Source organism: Callithrix jacchus, chromosome 2, assembly GCF_049354715.1.
Source record: "Callithrix jacchus isolate 240 chromosome 2, calJac240_pri, whole genome shotgun sequence".
NCBI classification, from domain to species: Eukaryota; Metazoa; Chordata; class Mammalia; order Primates; family Cebidae; genus Callithrix; species Callithrix jacchus.
The window spans coordinates 7802890-7823116 of record NC_133503.1 but is presented as its reverse complement, the minus strand read 5'-3'; the positions used below and the strand labels follow the sequence as shown (position 1 = coordinate 7823116).

At 46.3% G+C, this 20227-nt stretch overlaps 1 protein-coding gene across 10 annotated transcripts in view; it reads right to left on the bottom strand.

Moving 5' to 3' along the window:
* The window catches only part of LOC108588901 (uncharacterized), a 903226-nt gene that overhangs the window by 490057 nt on the left and 392942 nt on the right, over positions 1 to 20227 (bottom strand). For 9 of the 10 annotated variants that reach the window (XR_013528665.1, XR_013528668.1, XR_013528671.1 and 6 more), the window contains 2 exons: positions 17054 to 17209; positions 1370 to 1492 (listed from right to left, as the gene is read on the bottom strand). The exons of the other annotated variant lie outside the window; for it this stretch is intronic. The gene's annotated coding sequence lies outside the window, so the exon portion shown is untranslated. The remainder of the gene's footprint in view (positions 1 to 1369; positions 1493 to 17053; positions 17210 to 20227) is intronic. 10 annotated transcript variants of the gene reach the window in all.

The window sequence follows — 20227 nt, the reverse complement described above, 5'->3', positions numbered from 1 at the left end:
TCTGGTGCACTTCCCCTCAGGCCAGCTTTTCCCTTTTGGGTGCCCCTCTCACGAGAGAGAGCTGTTCTCCTTTCTTTCTCTTTTGTCTATGAAACCTACACTCCTAAACTCACTCCTTGTGTGTGTCTCTGTTCTTAATTTTCTTGGCACAAGACGAAGAACCCTGGGTATCACTTGGGCAGCAGTGCTGCTTCCCAGTCAATAAATGGCCTTGTTTTATGTATGCTTCTTTCAAAACACCTTACTGACTCTGTACACTATTTATTAACCTCATACCAATGGCCTGCAGCACTGTGGCTCATGCCTGAATGAAGTTAACTAACACACCTATTTTCTCCATGAGACTGTCAACAGAAGAATAACAAACTTCATAAATTTGAAAAGGTGGGCTTTATTTCCTATAAAGGATTGCAGCCTGTAAGCTGGGAAGTGTAGCCTTTGGCACAAGCTGAAAGCAAACACTTCAAAGGAGGGATAATTTAAGGAATAGGAATTGAAGCTGAGGAGGGTGGCCAAATATACATATTCAATAAGACAGAGGAGGAGTCATGAATATTTATAGAAGGAGAAACATGCACATGTGTGATGGAGAGTCATGCCTCTTCCTAGCTTGCGTGTTAAAAACCTGGCAGCATTAGTGCCTGTAAACCCGGCACGTTAGGAGGCTGAGGCACGTGGATCACCTGAGGTCTGGAGTTTGAGACCAGACTGACCAACATGGCAAAACCCCGTCTCTACTAAAAATACAAAAAATTAGCCAGGAGTGGTGGCACATGCCAGCAATCCTAGCTACTCAGGAGGCTGAGGCAGAAGAATTGCTTGAACCCCGGAGGCAGAGATCACAGTACACTGAGATTGCACGACTGCACTCCAGCCTGGGAGACAGAGTAAGAATCCAGCTCAAAAAAAAAAAAAAGTGAGGGCAGCATTAGCATGATCTGAGGGTAGAGTTGTTTCAGCCCTCTGATGTCAAAGGTGAAACAGAGGACAGGAAAAGCCCTCACTGTGCATCATCCGCGAGCTGGCCAGAACTGGTCAGATTTTACAGAGAGACGAATTGTGAAACTGGCGAGTTTCACATTAAGGCTGTTAAGAGAGTGCGAGTCCCATCGTGGTCTGAGATAATTGGCTAAAGGCCATAAAAGAATGAGCTGTCCATATCTTCATTTTTTTTTTTAATTGTATTTTAGGTTTTGGGGTACATGTGCAGAACAGTTGCATAAATACACACATGGCAGTGTGTTTTGCTACCTTCCTCCCCTTCACCCACATTTGGCATTTCTCCCCAGGCTATCCCTCCCCAGCTCCCCCCCGCCCCCCCACTGGCCCTCCCCTATTCCCCCCAATAGATCCCAGTGTTTAGTACTACCTTCCCTGTGTCCATGTGTTCTCATTTTTCATCACCCGCCTATGAGTGAGAATATGTGGTATTTCATTTTCTGTTCTTGTGTCAGTTTGCTGAGATTGATGTTCTCCAGATTCATCCATGTCCCTACAAACGACACAAACTCATCATTTCTGATTGCTGCACAATATTCCATGGTGTGTATGTGCCACATTTTCCCAATCCAGTCTATCATCGATGGGCATTTGGGTTGGTTCCAGGTCTTTGCTATTGTAAACAGTGCTGCAATGAACATTCATGTGCATGTGTCCTTATAGTAGAATGATTTATAGTCCTTTGGATATATACCCAGTAATGGGATTGCTGGGTCAAATGGAATTTCTATTTCTAAGGCCTTGAGGAATCGCCACACTGTCTTCCACAATGGTTGAACTAATTTACACTCCCACCAACAGTGTAAAAGTGTTCCTATTTCTCCACATCCTCTCCAGCATCTGTTGTCTCCAGATTTTTTAATGATCACCATTCTAACTGGTGTGAGATGGTATCTCAATGTGGTTTTGATTTGCATTTCTCTAATGACCAGTGATGATGAGCATTTTTTCATGTTTGTTGGCCTCATGTATGTCTTCTTTTGTAAAGTGTCTGTTCATATCCTTTGCCCATTTTTGAATGGGCTTGTTTGTTTTTTTCCTGTAAATCTGTTTGAGTTCTTTGTAAATTCTGGATATCAGCCCTTTGTCAGATGGGTAAACTGCAAAAATTTTTTCCCATTCTGTTGGTTGCCAATTCACTCTAGTGACTGTTTCTTTTGCTGTGCAGAAGCTGTGGAGTTTGATTAGGTCCCATTTGTCTATTTTGGCTTTTGTTGCCAATGCTTTTGGTGTTTTGGTCATGAAGTCCTTGCCTACTCCTATGTCCTGAATGGTTTTGCCTAGATTTCCTTCTAGGGTTTTTATGGTGCCAGGTCTTATGTTTAAGTCTTTAATCCTTCTGGAGTTAATTTTAGTGTAAGGTGTCAGGAAAGGGTCCAGTTTCTGTTTTCTGTACATGGCTAGCCAGTTTTCCCAAAACCACTTATTAAACAGGGAATCCTTTCCCCATTGCTTGTTTTTGTCAGGTTTATCAAAGATTGTATGGTTGTAGATATGTTGTGTTGCCTCCGATGCCTCTGTTTTGTTCCATTGGTCTATATCTCTGTTTTGGTACCAGTACCATCATCATTTCTAAAGTTGACATCTGCTTACTCTTCAGGAAAAAAAATCCTGGTTAAGGGTTAAAAAGGTAGGAGTACACTAAGGGATGCATGGGTAGGAACTCAGCTTTATTTTGTTTTTTGTTTTTGAGACGGAGTCTTGCTCTGTCACCAGGCTGGAGTGTAGTGATGTGATCTCAGCTCACTGCAACCTCCACCTCCTGGATTCAAGTGATTCTTGTGCCTCAGCCTCTAGAGTAGCTGGGACTACAGGCATGTGCCACCACACCCAACTAATTTTCGTATTTTAGCAGAGACGAGGTTTTACCATGTTGGCCAGGATGGTCTTGAGCTCCTGACCCTGTGTTCCACCAGCCTCAGCCTCCCAAAGGAACTCCACTTTTAAGGTGTCTCTGAGGTCCCATTGGCTAAGACAGGGTTTGTTCAGTAGAATGGGGGCTTAGAATATATATATATATATATATATATATATATATATATATATATATATAATTTTTTTTTTTTTTTTTAAATTTAAGATAGTCTCACTCTGTTGCCCAGGCTAGAGGGTAGTGGCACATCTTAGCTCAATACAGCCACCACCTCCTGGATTCAAAGTGATTCTCCTGCCTCAGCCTCCTGAATAGCTGGGATTACAGATGCCCACCACCTTGACTGAACAATTTTTGTAGTTTTAGTAGAGACAGGATTTTATCGTTTTGGTCAGGCTGGTCTTGAACTCCTAACTTTAGGTGATCCGCCCACCTCAGCCTCCCAAAGCTCTGGGATTACAGGTATGAGCTACCATGCCTGGACTAGAATTCTATTTACTTTCTCAAGGCACATCACAGCTTTCTGGTGCTTTGCGATGCTACCCAGCACTTCAACCCTGCATTTGGGAGCCATTTTTAAATAAACAAAATCACCCACAAAAATACAGCAAATGAAGCGTTCAGCAGACCTGGAGAAGGACCCTTGTTTACAGTGTGAGAGCTGAGACAAAAAAGGCAGAGCATCTCTTTGTTCAATCTCAGCTGGAAATGTGTTACATCATCAGGTGACCTAAGTTTCCTGCTCAGTACATGTGCCCAAATGACCAAAATATTATCTGGAATATGAATTTTGCTCACAAGCAAATGTTAGTCCAGTCTGAGCAACATAATGAGATCCCTTCTCTACAAAAAAATTTAGAAAACTATTAGCTGGGCATGGTGTGCACACTTATAGTCCCAGCTACTTGGGAGACTGAGGCAGGAGGACTCCTTGAGCCCAGGAGTTTGAGGCTGCAGTGAGCTATGATTGCATCACTGCACTCCAGCCTAGATGGCAGATACTGATCCTTTCTCTAAAATATAAACTAAAAAAAAAAGTTAGTGAGTAGACAAATTCACAACATAAAAATCTGTAATTAACTGATGATCATTTGTATCTCTTGGTACTTCCCACCCTTCCAAGCTCTCCCAGAACTGCAGCTGCTAGGAGGCGGAAGACTGCGTGTTCGTGGCCTCCTTGTCAGTTGGAGTTTTATTTAGATTCTGCCAATGACAAAAACTTACATCAGATCAGGAAGGTGGGAGAAAAGTAAGAGCAATTATAGTCGCTGAACATAGGTGTGTGGGTGCACAGGCTTCAGCGGAAGGCTGTGTCATGCTCTGTGCTATTTTCTAGACATACTCCTGTGAATCACCAGCTGCTTGGTTTCCTGGAATCATTGATGATATCTGCTACCTGAAAAAAACTGGGTTTCATTTGCCTGGCCAGTAACAAACAATTCTCCAGGAGAATGCAAGTTTTGATCAATAGGAAATTTATTACTTGTCATCCTCCCCTCTCTTAAGCTCCTCTCCTCTCTTAAGCTTCTCACCTGTTTTAAGCTACCCCCTCTCTTAAGCTCCTCCTCTCTTAAGCCTCTCCCCTCTTAAGCTCCTCCTCTCTTAAGCCTCTCCCCTCTTAAGCTCCTCCCCTCTCTTAAGCTCCTTCCCACTTAAATGCATGAAAAGGCCATTGTTACAGACTCCCAGTAAGAAGAGCACTGAGAGTATTCTCCAAAGCAGTATCTCCCAAAGGAAAGTGGCAGGAAGGTTTTAGAAGGTGATGGAGAGGAAAGAGGGTCATTATTGTATGTAGTCCCAGTGACACACACATAGTAAGTCATGATGCTAGTGAGGTAGGAGGTGGGACTTGACCTCAGAGGTGGGGCTTGGGCCAAACTGAGGCCTAGCTAAAACAGACACTGATGGGGTGGAAGTAACTTTCCATAAGACACACCCACTAGAGTTCCATGTCAGTTTACTGTTGCCATAGCAAAACCTGGACAATACCACCCTTTCCTATGGCAATGACCCAACAAGCCTTTAATTAGAAGTGGGTATAAGTATGACTGCAGCACTGCCTTTGAGCCACTACTCCGGTCACACTGCCTATGGGGTAGCCCTGCTCTTCAAAAATCAGGTCCTCTGCTGCTGCTGTGCACTGCTGCCACCTCAGAAACACTGCTCTCTAACACTACCTCCTGGAATTGTTTCCTGAATGAAGCCAAGAACCCTCCTAGGCTAAGCCCCAGTTTGGGGACTCACTTACCCTGCATCATCAGTAGTAGGTCACATGTGATGACAATGCAGCTATAGCTCAGGCTGGACACTTTAGCACAGTAATGAGAAACGTTCACTCTGATTCATTTACATGTGGCTGGGGTCTGTCAGGATCTGCTTCCAGCCAACAAGGCGACTGCATTTCACACAGCCTTTGGGAAAAAACAGGCTGATTGCTCAAGTTGATTAAATTCCTACAGTCCCTGGAGACCCTCCTTGTCTACTTACAATTTCCTCGATGTCGGCACTCCCGGCTTTGCCAGAAGTTCTATGAACACCTAATTCTCTGCTTTAAATCCCCCACCCCCAGATAAAAGCATCTAGAGTGGTTTCCATGTTTCTGGCTAAAAATCACAAGAGCAAACCTGTATCTAACTGTATTACTTACACTGAAACATACTGATTGATTTCCAAATAATACATTTTGGGATCAATGTTCTAACAAATTTGGGATCATCTAACAAACTGCCCTCTCAGCATCCCAGTTTGTATGACCCGGATGGCCATGTTCTGAAAAGTATGTCAAATGGTTGGTGTTACTACATATTCAGATAGATCTAACATTTGCGTGCAGCTTATTAAGTTCTAGGTGCTGGAGAAAAATGAGCTGATCCTCACCACAGCCTGGTGGGGAAGGCAATATTAATTTTTACCAACTGAATCTCATAGATGTTTAATTCCTTGACCAGGGTCATGAAGTAGTAAGTGGTGGAACAGTGATTCAATATAAAGTTTCCCACAACACCCGCGCTTCTGTTTCCTGCAGCTGAATCCTTCCAGATAATTTCATTTCTCCTTGTTTCCTCCCACAGCCTCAATCTTTCATCAGCTTTTAACAATATGCAGGGGGTGGTGGGGGTGGGGGAGAAACTTGAATGAAGTCAGGGTTTGATCCTAGGAAAGCCTGTATTTTATATTTTAATTGCATTTAATGCTAGCAATTATTGGCAGATGACTCATTTTCTCTATCACTGATGCAGTTATGAAATCCACATGCGCTGGAGACTATACTTGTACATCCCACTTAGATTAGTCAGAAAAAGTCTGTCCCTTTTTCAAACTTCCAAAATGCAGATGAGGATTGGAGTGCCTCCTCTCCACCCTGTAAACCTTTAAAAGGTGCAAGATTTGAAACACTTTTCTATTGCATCTCCAGCCTCTGCAAGCTACAAGCATATTTCAATACATGGATCTCATTCCCCATTTCATTTGAAGCTTAATAGTGTGAGCAATTTTTTGGTCTGAATGCCACATATTCATCTAATAAACATTTATTAGCATCTACTATGTGTCAGGCACAATGCTTATAACTAGATGTGTTCTTAAGGGAGGAAAAGGGCCTTTTTCGTAAAAAAGCATAAACACCTTCTCTATGCTACCTGATGTGAACCTTTATGAAACTCACAGTCCTTTGAGAGAGATGGCGAATATCTTAAGCTTCTTCCTTCTCTCAAGCCCCTCCCCTCTTAAGCTCCTCCCCTCATAAGCTCCTCCTCTCTTAAGCCCCCCTTCTTAAGCTCCACCCTTAAGCTCCCCTCCTCTCTTATGCTCCTTCTTAAGCTCCTCCCTTCTCTTAAGCCCCTCCTCTCTCCTCAGCCCCTCCCCTCTCTTAAGCTCCTTCTCTCTTAAATGCATGAAAAGGCCATTGTTATGGACTGAATATTTGTGTCCCTCTAAAATTATTAATACGCTGAAGTCCTAACTTGCGGTGTGGCTGTATTTGGAGATGGGGCTTCTAATGAGGTAATTAAGTGAGTTGATAAGAATAGATCCCTCATCTGGTAGGATTAATATTCTTTTAAGAAGTGACACCTGAGAGCTCATTCCTCTCTTTCTTTCCCTCCCGCCCTCCCTCATTTCTCTCTCTCTGCATCTCTCCCATCCTCCTCCCTCCTCAGACACACATCAAGCAAAGGCCATATGGGGACACAGAGAGGATGCAGCCATTTGCAACTCAAGGGGAAAGCCTTTGCCACACATCGATTCTGCCAGCCCCTTAATCTCGGACTTCTGGCCTCTAAAGCTATGATAAAATAACGTTCGGTTGTTTAAGCGGCTAAGTCTGCAGTATTTTGTTATGGCAGCCCAGGCTGACTAACACAGCTTTCAATGTTGGAAAGGAGCCGTCCCCAACCAGGTAAACCTCCACAACGTTAAGTATGTTTGGTATTCCTGGTCTACCATGCGCATGTTGGTCTCCTAGTTCCCCATTTAAGAACACATCTAGTTATAAGCATTGTGCCTGGCATCATGGAGCACAGAAGACACCTTTGTACTACCCTTCCCCTCCGAGGGCAACGCCAGCCTTCCTGGGAGTGGAGAGATGAGAACTTATTAAGAATGCCAACTCAGGCTGGGCATGGTGGCTCACGTCTATAATCCCAGCACTGTGGGAGGCCCAGGCAGGCTGATCACCTGAGATCAGGAGGTTGAGACCAGCCTAGTTAACATGGTGAAACCCTGTCTCTACTAAAAATACAAAAATTAGTTGTGCATAGTGGCACATGCCTGTAGTCCCAGCTACTGGGGAGGAGAATTGCTTGAACCCAGGAGGCAGAGGCTGCAGTGAACCAAAATCTTGCCACTGCACTCCAGCCTGGGTGACAGAAGGAGATTCTGTGTTAAAAAAAAAAAAAAAAAGAAAAGAAAAGAAGAGGACGGGGCACTGTGGCTCATGTCTGTAATCTCAGCCCTTTGGGAGACCGAGGCGGGTGGATCACCTCAGGTCAGGAGTTTGAGACCAGCCTGACCAATATGGTGAAACCCAGTCTCTACTAAAAATACAAAAATTACCCAGTGGTGGTGGTGGGCTCCTGTAGTCCCAGCTACTCTGGAGGCTGAGACAGGAGAATTGCTTGAACCCAGGAGGGGGAGGTTGCAGTGAGCTGAGATCACACCATTGCACTCCAGCCTGGGTGACAGAGTGAGACATGATCTCAAAAAAAAAAAAAAGAGAGAGAGAGAATGCCAGCTCAGAGCCCTAAGGGATACACACAGGAGAAAATAGCTAGGACACTCAAGACAGGAAAAGGTCTAGGTAACCTTTCTTAACTTCCTCAGCTGAAAGCATGTGGTTGCGATAAACTGAAGGAGAGAAAATGATTGCCACTTTCTCCTCAAACCCCAGTATTTCTGTGCCTTCAGCTCTGCCTAGGCAAAACCTGTACTTTCTGCAGGATAGGCTAACCTATATATCCCCAGGTCTCCTCACCTACTGAGATGCTTAGCCCATCTCACAGGTTTATATTGAGAATGAAATGCAATCCTGTATGAGCGGTGCTTTGAAACTGGGGTCTTTCCCTCCCCCATCTTCTTGTTCTATCACCCTCCTCCCCGTTCCCCACCTCTTGAAAAGATTATTTAACCCCCACAAAGACATCAAAGCTGCTTTTCCATCAGAGCACTTAGTGTAGATTGTACTTTATATTGATTTGCACAAGCGTTTTTTTTTTTTTTTTTTGAGATGGAGTCTCGCTCTGTCACCCAGGCTGGAGTGCAGTGGCACGATCTCAGCTCACTGCAACCTCTGCCTCCTGGGTTCAAGCAATTCTCATGCCTCAGCTTCTCCGAGTAGCTGGGATTACAGGCACGCACCACAACACCCAGCTAATTTTTGTATTTTTAGTAGAGACGGGGTTTCACTGAGTTAGCCAGGATGGTCTCAATCTCCTGACCTCGTGATCCACCTTCCCGGCATCACAAAGTGCTGGGATTACAGGCATGAGCCACTGTGCCCCTTGAACTCCTGACCTCATGATCCACCTACCTTGGCCCCCCTAAGGTAAGCTTTTGTTCAACGTCTGCATCCACAACTAGATATGTTCTCTGACAATAAGTACACCAACTCTTGTTTAGTACTTTTGCAAATACTGTTGCTGTATTTCATGTCATCCTCCTATCTTCCTTGCCAACGGAAGCCTCATTGAGCGTGACAGATCAAAGCCAATCATGACAGCCTTGTCCTCTACCCAAGTTCTCTTGCACCTCATGAATGACTAGTAACTTCATCCTGATCAGTGATATATAAAAGGACATTTTCTAAAAACGAGGGCTATGGGATAATTTAATGTTTTCTTCATAGAAACAACCTAACCCAGCTGACTGAGCCTTTCCTTCTTCCTGCTTAGAAGTGGAAGTTATGGTAGGAGCTGCTGCAGCCATTTTGTGGTCATGAGGCAGAGTTTCAAAGACTGCTGGAAATATAGTCCCAAGCATCATAGAGTCTATTAGCTAATACCAGCAATTATGTGACCCAGGGGCTTCTTGATATAGAATAAAAAGAAAAAAAATGTTATTTATGTAACTATCCTGGTTAGGCTTTCAGTTACTTGAAGCCAAATACAACCTTAATGGACACACAGTAGTTTCAGCTCCAGGACTGGATGCCCTTGGTCAATAGTTGGTGCTTAGAAATGCCTCTTAAGGACGTGTGCGGAGGCTCACACCTGTAATCCCAGCACTTTGGGAGGCCAAGGCAGACAGATCATGAGGTCAAGAGATTGAGACCATGGTGAAACCCCATCTCTACTAAAAAAAATACAAAAATTAGCTGGGTGTGGTGGTGCATGCCTGTAGTCTCAGCTACTCAGGAGGCTGAGGCAGGAGAATTGCTTGAACCTGGGAAGTGGAGGTTGCCAAGACCGTACCACTGCACTCCAGCCTGGTGCCTGGCAACAGAGTAAGACTCTGTCTCAAAAAAGGAAAAAGGCCTCCGGTCCTAGGAGCTTCGGGAACCGCGGCTTGGGTGCAGACATGGCCAAGTCCAAGAACCACACCACACACAACCAGTCCCGAAAATGGCACAGAAATGGTATTAAGAAACCCCGATCACAAAGATACGAGTCTCTTAAGGGGGTGGACCCCAAGTTCCTGAGGAACATGAGCTTTGCCAAGAAGCACAACAAGAAGGGCCTAAAGAAGATGCAGGCCAACAATGCCAAGGCCATAAGTGCACGTGCCAAGGCCATCAAGGCCCTCGTAAAGCCCAAGGAGGTTAAGCCCAAGATCCCAAAGGGTGTCAGCCGCAAGCTCGATCGACTTGCCTACATTGCCCACCCCAAGCTTGGGAAGCATGCTCAGGCACACATTGCCAAGGGGCTCAGGCTCTGCCGGCCAAAGGTCAAGGTCAAGGCCAAGGCCAAGGATCAAACCAAGGCCCAGGCTTCAGCTCCAGTTTCAGTTCCAGCTCAGGCTCTCAAAGGTGCCCAGGCCCCTACAAAGGCTTCAGAGTAGATATCTTTGTCTGCCAATGTGAGGACAGAAGGACTGGTGTGACCCCCCTAGGGCTGCCATCTGCATGGGGCTGGGGTCCTCCTGTGCTATTTGTACAAATAAACCTGAGGCAGGATTAAAAAAAAAAAAAAAAGGAAAAAGAACGAAAGAAATGCCTGTTGAGGGCCAGGCACAGTAGCTCATGCCTGTAATCCCAGAACTTTGGGATGCCAAGGCGGGCAGATCACGAAGTTAGGAGATAGAGACCAGCCTGGCCAACATGGTGAAACCCCATCTCTACTGAAATACAAAAAATTAGCTGGGCATGGTGGCACATACCTGTAGTCCCAGCTACTCAGGAGGCAGGAGAATTGCTTGAACCCAGAAGGTGGAGGTTGCAATGAGCTGAGATCGCACCACTGCACTCCAGCCTGGTGACGGAGCAAGACACCATCTCAAAAAAAAAACCTGTTGAGTAAACAACTAGAATGATGAATAAATGAATAAATGGATCATCAATCTTTCTGCCCTCTGTGGCACTTAGCTCAGAGCCTGGCATCTAGTAGGCACGTGATAAATATTTGTTGAAGTAAATGGAAGAACCAAAAAGGTATCATTTAGCACATTGAAGAGAGGAGCCAGAAATACTTCTCCAAAAAAACTCAACTGCCCATTGAAATAACATAGCAAAAACTGCCAGATATCTGAGTTGAGGGAAATAAGGAATTGAGAACATCTAGTACCCAAAAGCTGTGCTCCAATTTAGAAGGCTTAAAATAATACCTCTCATCGCTCATGTCTCCTAGCAAAGTACAAATTAGTGGCTTGGAAAATTCCTCCAAGCTTCAGGGTAAGACAGACATTAGCCTCAGTAGGAAAAGTCCTCGTAGCCTGTTAGGCCTACTTCCCAGGGAGGGTTTGCCCAGGCTCGACAGAGTCCAGAAAATCACAGGGCACCTAATTTAAAACAATCATTGCAAAAGGTCAGATAAAACAGAAAGGCTCAGCGGCAGAGAAACGTTCCCAGCGCCAACAGAGGCAACTGCCTGGCATCTCCCCAGCCACCACCACAGAGCATGAGAGACTCCCTAAGTGAGAGGTTGCCCTCGCCTTCTAATCGCCCCTCAGCCTTCATCCCCACTGTCAGCAGGAAGGAGTCAGGCCCACTGAGTCCTCCGCACTGATGATGGCTCTGCAGATGGCCTGGACTTCCCCCTCCAGGGAAGCATCATCGCTGGTCCACTTTGTCCCCCAGCAAGAAACGAGGCTGAGAAAAACACGAGGCAGATTACTGAACATAAATTATTAATTCTTATTAGCATATGAAAATGCTTTCAGTCACTGCTGAAAAATTGCTCATGGCAGCTAGACCCATGTGCATGGAAACTAGCATATGTCAAATACAACAGCAGCGATTATGGACTGGCTACTCTGCTCCCCACATAGAATTTGATAATGTGGTTATGGAGACAGCAGAGTACAACTGGGAAAACACAAGCTTTTGAGTCAGAGGGGCAGGATTCTGACACCGGCTAAACCATCCATTAACTTAAGTTCTTTCTATGATCCTCAGTTTTCTCATGTATAAAATAAGCTTGGCCAGACGCAGTGGCTCATGCCTGTAATCCCAGCACTTTGGGAGGCCGAGGCAGGCAGATCACCTGAGGTCAGGAGTTCAAGACCAGCCTAGCCAACATGGCAAAAACCCATCTCTACAAAAATACAAAACTTAGCCAGTCATGATGGTGGGTGCCTGTAATTCCAGCTACTCGAGAGGCTGAATCTTTGAGGTGGGAGAATCTTTGAACCCAGAAGGCAGAGGTTGCAGTGAGCCGAGATCACACCATTGTACTCCAGCCTGGGTGACAAAGCGAGACTCTGTCTCAGATAAAATAAAATAAAATAGGCTAAATAATATTTAAGCCCAAAAGCTACATGTGGATATTAAATAAAATCATGTAGGTAAAATGGTTTGCAGAATGCCTAACTACTTACATGAATGATAAATATACATGCATGTGCACACCCATACTTATTTAGATACTGTTCTTTTAATTTTAATATTTTTAGAGACAGTCTCCCTCTGTTACCTGCATTAGAGGGCAGAGGCATGATCACGACTCACTGCAGCCTCAAACTCCTGGGCTCAGGCGATTCTCCTGCCTCCTGAGTAGCTGTGACTACAGGTGCATGCCTAGCTGATTTTTAAAAAAATTTTTTTTGTAGAGACAGGGTTTCACTGTGTTGCCCAGACTGGTCTTGAACTCCTAGACTCAAGCCATCCTCCTGCCTCAGTTTCCCAAAGTGTTGAGATTACAGGCATGAGCCACTGTGCCCAGCCTCATAATCAGAAAGGCAGTATTCTTTCTGATAATCTACAGAAGAGGAAACTGGGGCATGCGGGTGAAATGGCAAGGGACGGATCTTGAAACCACCAGACCTGAACCTGGAGCCAAGGTGTCCCCAAGTCACAGCCTGTGTTCCCTCCCCAGTCCTGCTCTCAAGAGGCTGGAGTTCAGCACACACCCACCGGGGGAAAGGTCTTAGAAACGCAGCCCTGCCGCCCCTGGAAGCAATGGATGGTCTCTCTCCTGTTCTTCCACTCTGCTTCCTCATCTTTAGCCTGAGCCTGTAGTTCTGGTTCTGACACCTGAGACCAAGAATTTGCAGAGCTCTCCAGAGGATTCCACTGAGTAAGGAGCTGGCTGAGCGAGATCAAGTGGAAATTAAAAAGGACCTCGGGGACAGCAGACCCAAGTTTTATTAAGACCTAATGAAAATCTGCCAGGAGGCTGAACACAGATGCTCACGAGCTTTTCTTTCTTTTTGTATTTTCCTTCGCAGCCTTTTATATGATTCTATGTCTGAAGAGTCGATAGTGAACTTAGACAGAGATAGAGACTGAAGCCAGCGGTCTGGGGTGCCTGTAATGACACCTTCCAAACCTAAAATGGGGCTTCGTAGTCTGATGCAGGTGCCTGAGGTCAGGAAGGCCTTTAAAAGGCAGGGCACAGGCCCATGGGATAAAGGTCACCTCTGAGACGAATGTGAGTGCTTATCTCATAGCAGCTAAGGCTGTGGATAACAAATGGGGGAGAAAAGAGAGGTTGGTGGTAGGAAGGATCTAACATTTCTTATTCCCCAACTGACTCCAAGCTCAAGAGTAATGCTCCCTAAGCCCCTCCCCCACGACTTCCAGCTTTACCAGGAGACTTCTGAACATCTTGAGCATGTTCACACTGAAGAGTCAGTCCAGTGAGTAGACATTTATATGTTTTTGAGCTGTTCAGTACCTATTTCACCTGTGATAGCAGTGTTTTTATTTTCTTTTGGGAAATTACTTCTCTCCCTCAAGAAACAGTCTGGCGTATCCAAGTAGCAGAGATAGGACATTCAGGCAGCACTGACTGGCTGCTCCTCACTAGAACATGAGTCTTTGTTGCTCTGTTTGTTTGAGAGACAGTCTTGCTCTGTTGGCCAGGCTGCAGTGCAATGGTGCAATCATAGCTCACTGCAGCCTTGACCTCCTGGGCTCAAGTAACCCTCCTGCCTTAGTCTCCCAATTAGCAATGACAATAGGCATGAGTCACCATGCCCGGCTAATTTGTTATTTATTTTTCTTTTTTGTAGAGATGAGGTCTTATTATTCTGCTCAAGCTGGTCTTGAACTCCTGGGCTCAAGCAATCCTGCCACCTCAGCCTCCTGACTAGCAATGACAACAGACACACGCCACCACGCCTGGTTATTTAATGTTTGTAGAGATGAGGGGCTCACTGTGTTAGCTAGACTGATCCTGGCCTCAAGTGATCTCCCATCTGAGTCTGCCAAAGTCCTGGGATTACAGGCATGTGCCACAGCGCCTGGCTGAGAACATGAATCTTACGCAGCAGCAGTGAGCCTGCAGATGGCAGATGCTCATTTATTCCAGCAGCTGGGCCCTGGTAGGACTATCAAAACACATGCTACCCTGACCCTTGTGTTTCCTTTAGTCCTTGTTCCCTCTGTGCCTGCTCCTCAGCATTCCTATCACTTCTGGAGGCCCCTCCCATTCTCCAGAACATAAATAATGGCAAAAGCAGGTAATTATGTTGTTGCTTGTGATTACTGTAGAACCAAACTGGGGTCCATTCACTCTGAGCTCAGTAAAACCAGATACTCAGCCCGGCATGGGGGGGCTGATCATCTAGGTGTCCTATGATCATCGTGCAATCTCTCTGGAATTAGAATGACATGGTGGCCCACATCTGTTGTCATTGCTAATTGGGAAACTGAGACAGGAATGTTGCTTGGGCCCAGGAAGTCAAGGCTGCAGTGAACTATGATGGCACCACTGCCCGCCAGCCTGGGCAATAGAGCAAGACTCAAACAAACAAAAACAAACAAAGCAACAAAAGAATTCATGTTCTGGTGATGAGTGGCCAGCCAAGGCTGCTCCATGTCGTATCTCTGCCTCTTGGCCATTCCAGATCAGCCAGGGTGCTACTAACACAGACACTATAAATCAGGTGGCCCCAAACTCTGGGCCATGACTGGTCTGATACTGGTCCCTGGCCTCTTAGAAACTGGGTTGCGCACGGCGGTGAGCAGAGGGTGAGGGAGAGAACCTTCATCTGTACTTACAGCCACTCCCCATTGCTCCAATTACCGCCTAAGCTCTGCCTCCTGTCAGATAAGCGGTGGCATTAGATTCTCACAGGAGCGTGAGCCCTACTGTGACCTATACGTGTGCGGGATCTACGTTGCGTGCCTCTTCTGAGAATCTAAGGCCTGATGATCTGCCACTGTCTCCCATCACCCCCAGATGGGAGTGTCTCGATACAGGCAAACAAGCTTATGGCTCCCACTGATTCTTCATGATGGTGAGTTGTATTATTATTGATTTAAAGTGCATGATAAATGTAATGCATTTGGATCACTGCAAAATCATGCCCCCACCCCCAGGTCCATGAAAAATTGTGTTCGGTGAAACCAGTCCCTGAGGCCAAAAAAGGTTGGGAGCTGCTGCTCTAAAACATATGAAGAAACCCACGACAGTAGGCCAGGGTGGCTAGCGTGGACAGGGGCTTGGAAGGGTCAAGACCAGGATGTTGATGACAAGGCAGTTTAGTGAAGGACTGTATGGGACAGAACCTTGACATTGGACCAGAGTACGGGAATATTTGCCTCCAGTGTAAATAGTCACCAAAAGGCCCCGTCGTTAAGGAAACTCTAAATACTGGAGTAGATAGATCCACCCTTTCTTCCTTACTAGTCACTCTGCTCTGCAAATACCCAAAAAGTGCCTCTGATAGAATCCAGTAAAAAACATGGCAACTCCGGAACCAAGTTTGGAGGTTAAGAATACAAAATACTAGCTGGGTGTGGTGGTGCACACCTGTAATCCCAGCTACTTAGGAGGCTGAGACAGGAGAACTGCGTGAACCAGGAGGCAGAGGTTGCAGTGAGCCGAGATCTCACCATTGCACTCCAGCCAGGGTGACAGTGTGAGACTCTGTTTCAAGAAAAAGAACAGGCTCATCAGTATGGACTTCCTCTCACTAATGCCCTCCTGTCACCTGCTGCCACCGTAGATTGACCAGTCGGCTGACCTCAGCAGCCAACCTTGGACACTATCATAGCACACCTCCAGGAGGTCGTCCAGCTACCTGGTGGCAGGTGAATGACACCCGGTCCCTCCTGTTATAGAGGGCTCTGCAATTTGTACTTGCTGGAGCAGACCTTTATTCTGGATTTCATTTTCCTTCTGCTTCCTGGCCTGTCAGACCTCTGCTAGCACTGTCATCCGTCAAGTTACGGAATGCATTATTCACTGTCTCATACAACATTGCTTCTGACCAAAGAATGTACTCCCCAGGCAGAGGAGAAAGGCAATGAGCTGAGGCCCATGCAATCCACTCTGATCATGAATCCTATCACCCAGAAGCATCTGACTTTACAGATTGCTGGAATGGCTCACTGATGGCTCAATTACAGTGCCAGCTGAAAGGCAATACCTTCAAGATTGAGTGCTGTCTTGCAGGAGGCTGCGTGCTAGGGTCCCAGGAAGGGTCTGTGTCCCCCATAGCTAGAATACATGGATCTAACGCCAGGGATAGGGGAGTGGAGTGAGAAGGGCATTGCTTGTAAACTTTTCTAACGACCTGCTTATAAATGGTTTATCTCCTATAGCCATGATTCTGACTCTTGCAGGAGAGGGAGTGGAGTTGGAAGCTGAGAGCTCCACCCAGATATTTCCTGCTATTAATTTTAGTAAGAAAAGAGTGGTTACTAGGCCAGGTGCAGACATGCCTGTAATCCCAGCACTTTGGGAGGCCGAGGTGGGCAGATCACGAGGTCAGAAGATCGAGACCATCCCGGCTAACACAGTGAAACCCATCTCTACTGAAAATACAAAACATTAGGGCATAGTGGCAGGCACCTGTAGTCCCAGCCACTTGGGAGGCTAAGGCAGGAGAATCACTTGAACCCAGGAGGCGGAGAGTGCAGTGAGCCAAGATTGAGCCACTGCACCCCAGCCTGGGCAATGGAGCGAGATCCCATCTCAAAATAAATAAATAAATAAATACATGAAAGAAAAGAGAGGTTACTATTTTGGCTGGGAAGATTGACTAAATTATCAGGGGGGAATTAGGCTGCTATTACACAATAGGGAGTAGGAAAAATAATACAGACAGAACTCAGGGGATGCCTGGAACAGTCATGCCACTTACTTGCTATAAAGGTTCACAGAAGACCACAGAAACTCTGCACCAGCAGGCAGTTACACTGAGGGCTCAGTGCCCTCCAGATGAAGACTGGGCTTTCCTAACGTGCCTGGGAGCTCCTTCGTCCCTTCAGCGACACGCTGGGGAAGAGGCAAGGGAAAGCTAAAAAAGAGACATCGCCAACACTAGCTATGGGCTCATGGATACCCCAAGCACTCATTCACTCATTCATTCATTCATTTGACAAACATTTATTATCTCCTATATGCCTAGCCCTGTCTTGGCACAAAAGACAAAGCAATGAATGAAACAGACCAGGTTCCCTTTTTTTGTGTGTGTGTAGTTTGTGTTTTAGTGGAGAGGCAGATACTAGACCATATCAATCAATAAAATATCTATTTTGCTAGAAGGTGATAACAGGTTCAGGGGAAAATAAAGGTGGAGAAGGAGAATCGGGTGTCAGAGGATGCCTGTGACATTAAACTGTGTGGCCAGGGAGGCCTCCCCGAGAGTGACATTTGAATGAAGATTTGAAAGACGTGAGAGAGCAGGCTGTGTGGGTGTTTTCAAGCAGAGGGACTGCCGGTGCATACATCCTGCGTTGGGGACATGTCAGCCCCTTGTGTTTGAGGATTAACGCAGAGGCCAGGCTGGCTGGTGAAGAGTGAGTGAGAGGAATGCAGTCGGGGACACAAGATCAGTAAGTCATGGGCACCACTTTCCAGGGACTCTGCTTTCCTGGGAAGGAGTTTGATTTCTAGCAGCAGAGTGCTGGGGTTAGGGCAGGATGGTGTGCATTGATCTGATGACAGTCTATCAGGTTCACTCTAGCTGCAGTGTTGAGAACAGACCATAGTGGGGCAGGAAAAGCAGAAGGCATGTGAGTTAGCTGGTTCCATCTGCAATCCCAGAGGAGCCGGCAGTGTTTGCATCAGGGCTGTAATGGATTTATCCTGGATTTATTCTGAAAGTAAAACCAGGCCAGGCATGGTGGCTCATGCCTATAATCTCAGCGCTTTGTGGGTGGATCATGAGGTCAGGAGTTCGAGACCAGCCTGGCCAATATGGTGAAACCCCGTCTCTACTGAAAAACATAAAAATTAGCTGAGCATGGAGGCGCGCACCGGTAGTCCCAGCTACTTGGTTGGCTGAGGCAGAAGAATCACTCGAACCCGGGAGGTGGAGGCTGCAGTGAGCCAAGATTCTGCCACTGCACTCCAGCCTAGATGACAGAGTGAGACTTCATCTCAAAAAGAAAAACAGGAAAGCAAGTAAAACCAATGATACTTGCTGAAAGATTTGACATATCATAAGAACGAGACAGGGCTAGGAATATTCCCAAGGTTTTTGGACTGAGCCACAGTGATGGGGGAGAGGGTGCAGGTTTTAGGGAAAGACTAGGAATGTATATTGGACATGTGAAGGTAGAGGGGCTGCTGCATATAAACAAGGTGTATGGTTTGTGTCAGGTATGCATTTCTGGATTTTAATGATCTTTTTGTCTCATACTGTACAGAGGTTGCGTGGGCCATACTTAAAATTGACCGTTTACTTCAGAAACTGCAGAATATCCAGGTGGGCTGATGCAAAAAGTGGAGAGAAAGGAAGAGATTCTGGATGTGGAATGGGAGGCGTGACTGGTCAGAACTTCATTTGCTCTTTTTGGTAAAGAGGTGGGAGTGTCTTCAGTCGTACCTGGAATATTGCATTATGTTAAGTGGCGGTATTCTGGGAGAAACACATGTAGAGGAGAATTATGACTGTAGGCCGGGCATGGCGGCTCACACCTGTAATCCCAGCACTTTTGGAGGCCAAGGCGGGCAAATCACCTGAGGTCAGGAGTTCAAGACCAGCCTGGCCAACATGGCAAAACTCTGTCACTGCTAAAAATATAAAAGATTAGCCAGGTGTGGTGGCGGGTGCCTGTAATCTCAGCTACTCGGGAGGCTGAGGCGGGAGAATTGCTTGAGCCCAGGAGGCAAAGGCTGCAGTTAGCCGAGATTGCACCATTGCACTCCCAACCTGGGCAACAAGAATGAAACTTTGTCTCAAAAAAATGAAAAGAAACGTCTCATTGCTGTAAATGTCTCATTGCAGTTTACGATTCCCGGCTTCTCAGCACCTGTTCTACTTCCCTTTGTGCCTCCTTCTCAGAGACCACGGTGACAAGTTATGAAACTCAGGCTTCTCCTCTGTGCGGTAAGGATAATGATGATGGCAGGTGCCACATCCCAGATCTGCAAGCTCCAGCTTTGGGACCCTTGATCTAGCTTCTGATCTGCACTTGAACATGAGGATTGTGATCCTCGGGTGAGATTCTGTCTGCGGCCCACCCCACCATGGCCTAGGCACGCAGCATTCATCCGGCTTCCCATTTGCCCTGGATCTAAATCACTCTTTATATCTCCCAAGGGACAAAGTTCTCCATCCTGAACAGAGTCTAGCTGACTGAGATCTTGTCCTTTCATCCTAGTTCCAATTAAGCATTTCCATCCAACTGACATAGGACGAAACCCTGGCTCTGCTACTCTTTGTGGGAATTCACTCTCTCGGAAGGATCAGGGTGAATGGAAATGGGGAAACAAAAGTGCATGCCAGGAAAGAGTCAGGCTTGGCAGAGAAATCCAGGTCTATCATGAAAGCAAAGCAAGCCTGAACTGGGAGTCAGGAGCCACTGGATGGCCAAAGGGCTCGGAGGTCTGGCAAGAGTAGATCTGGAGATCCCAGTAAGACAGGCGCCTCGGAAAGCCATGAGGATGTACAGAGCAGAGGGAGGAGACAGTGCTCTTGGCTGGCCTTCCTGTTGCTCTCTCGTGGTGAGTTTCATGCTGTGTCAAGGCCCAGAAGCCACGCAGCCCCTGCTCAGCTATTTCAGACACTGGCACCTAGGCCATAAATGACCACGGTCTTTGTACGTGGAGCTTTGGAATCTTGACACCTGCTGCCGATGGGACCAGTTTCTCCCTGTCCCAGTGTTATTCTGGTCCTCGCTCAGTGCCACGATTACTGTCCCCTCCCTTCCCACCTTGGAGATGAACCACTGCTGTCAATTTCCTGTCCATAGTGACTTTCAGAGATGCACTGAGAAGCATTTTATTGAAGTTGGGAAATTGGAAAGCATCTCAATTTCTCTTGCACCAAGAATTTATTATTTCCTTTGAAGTGAAATTTCAAATACAC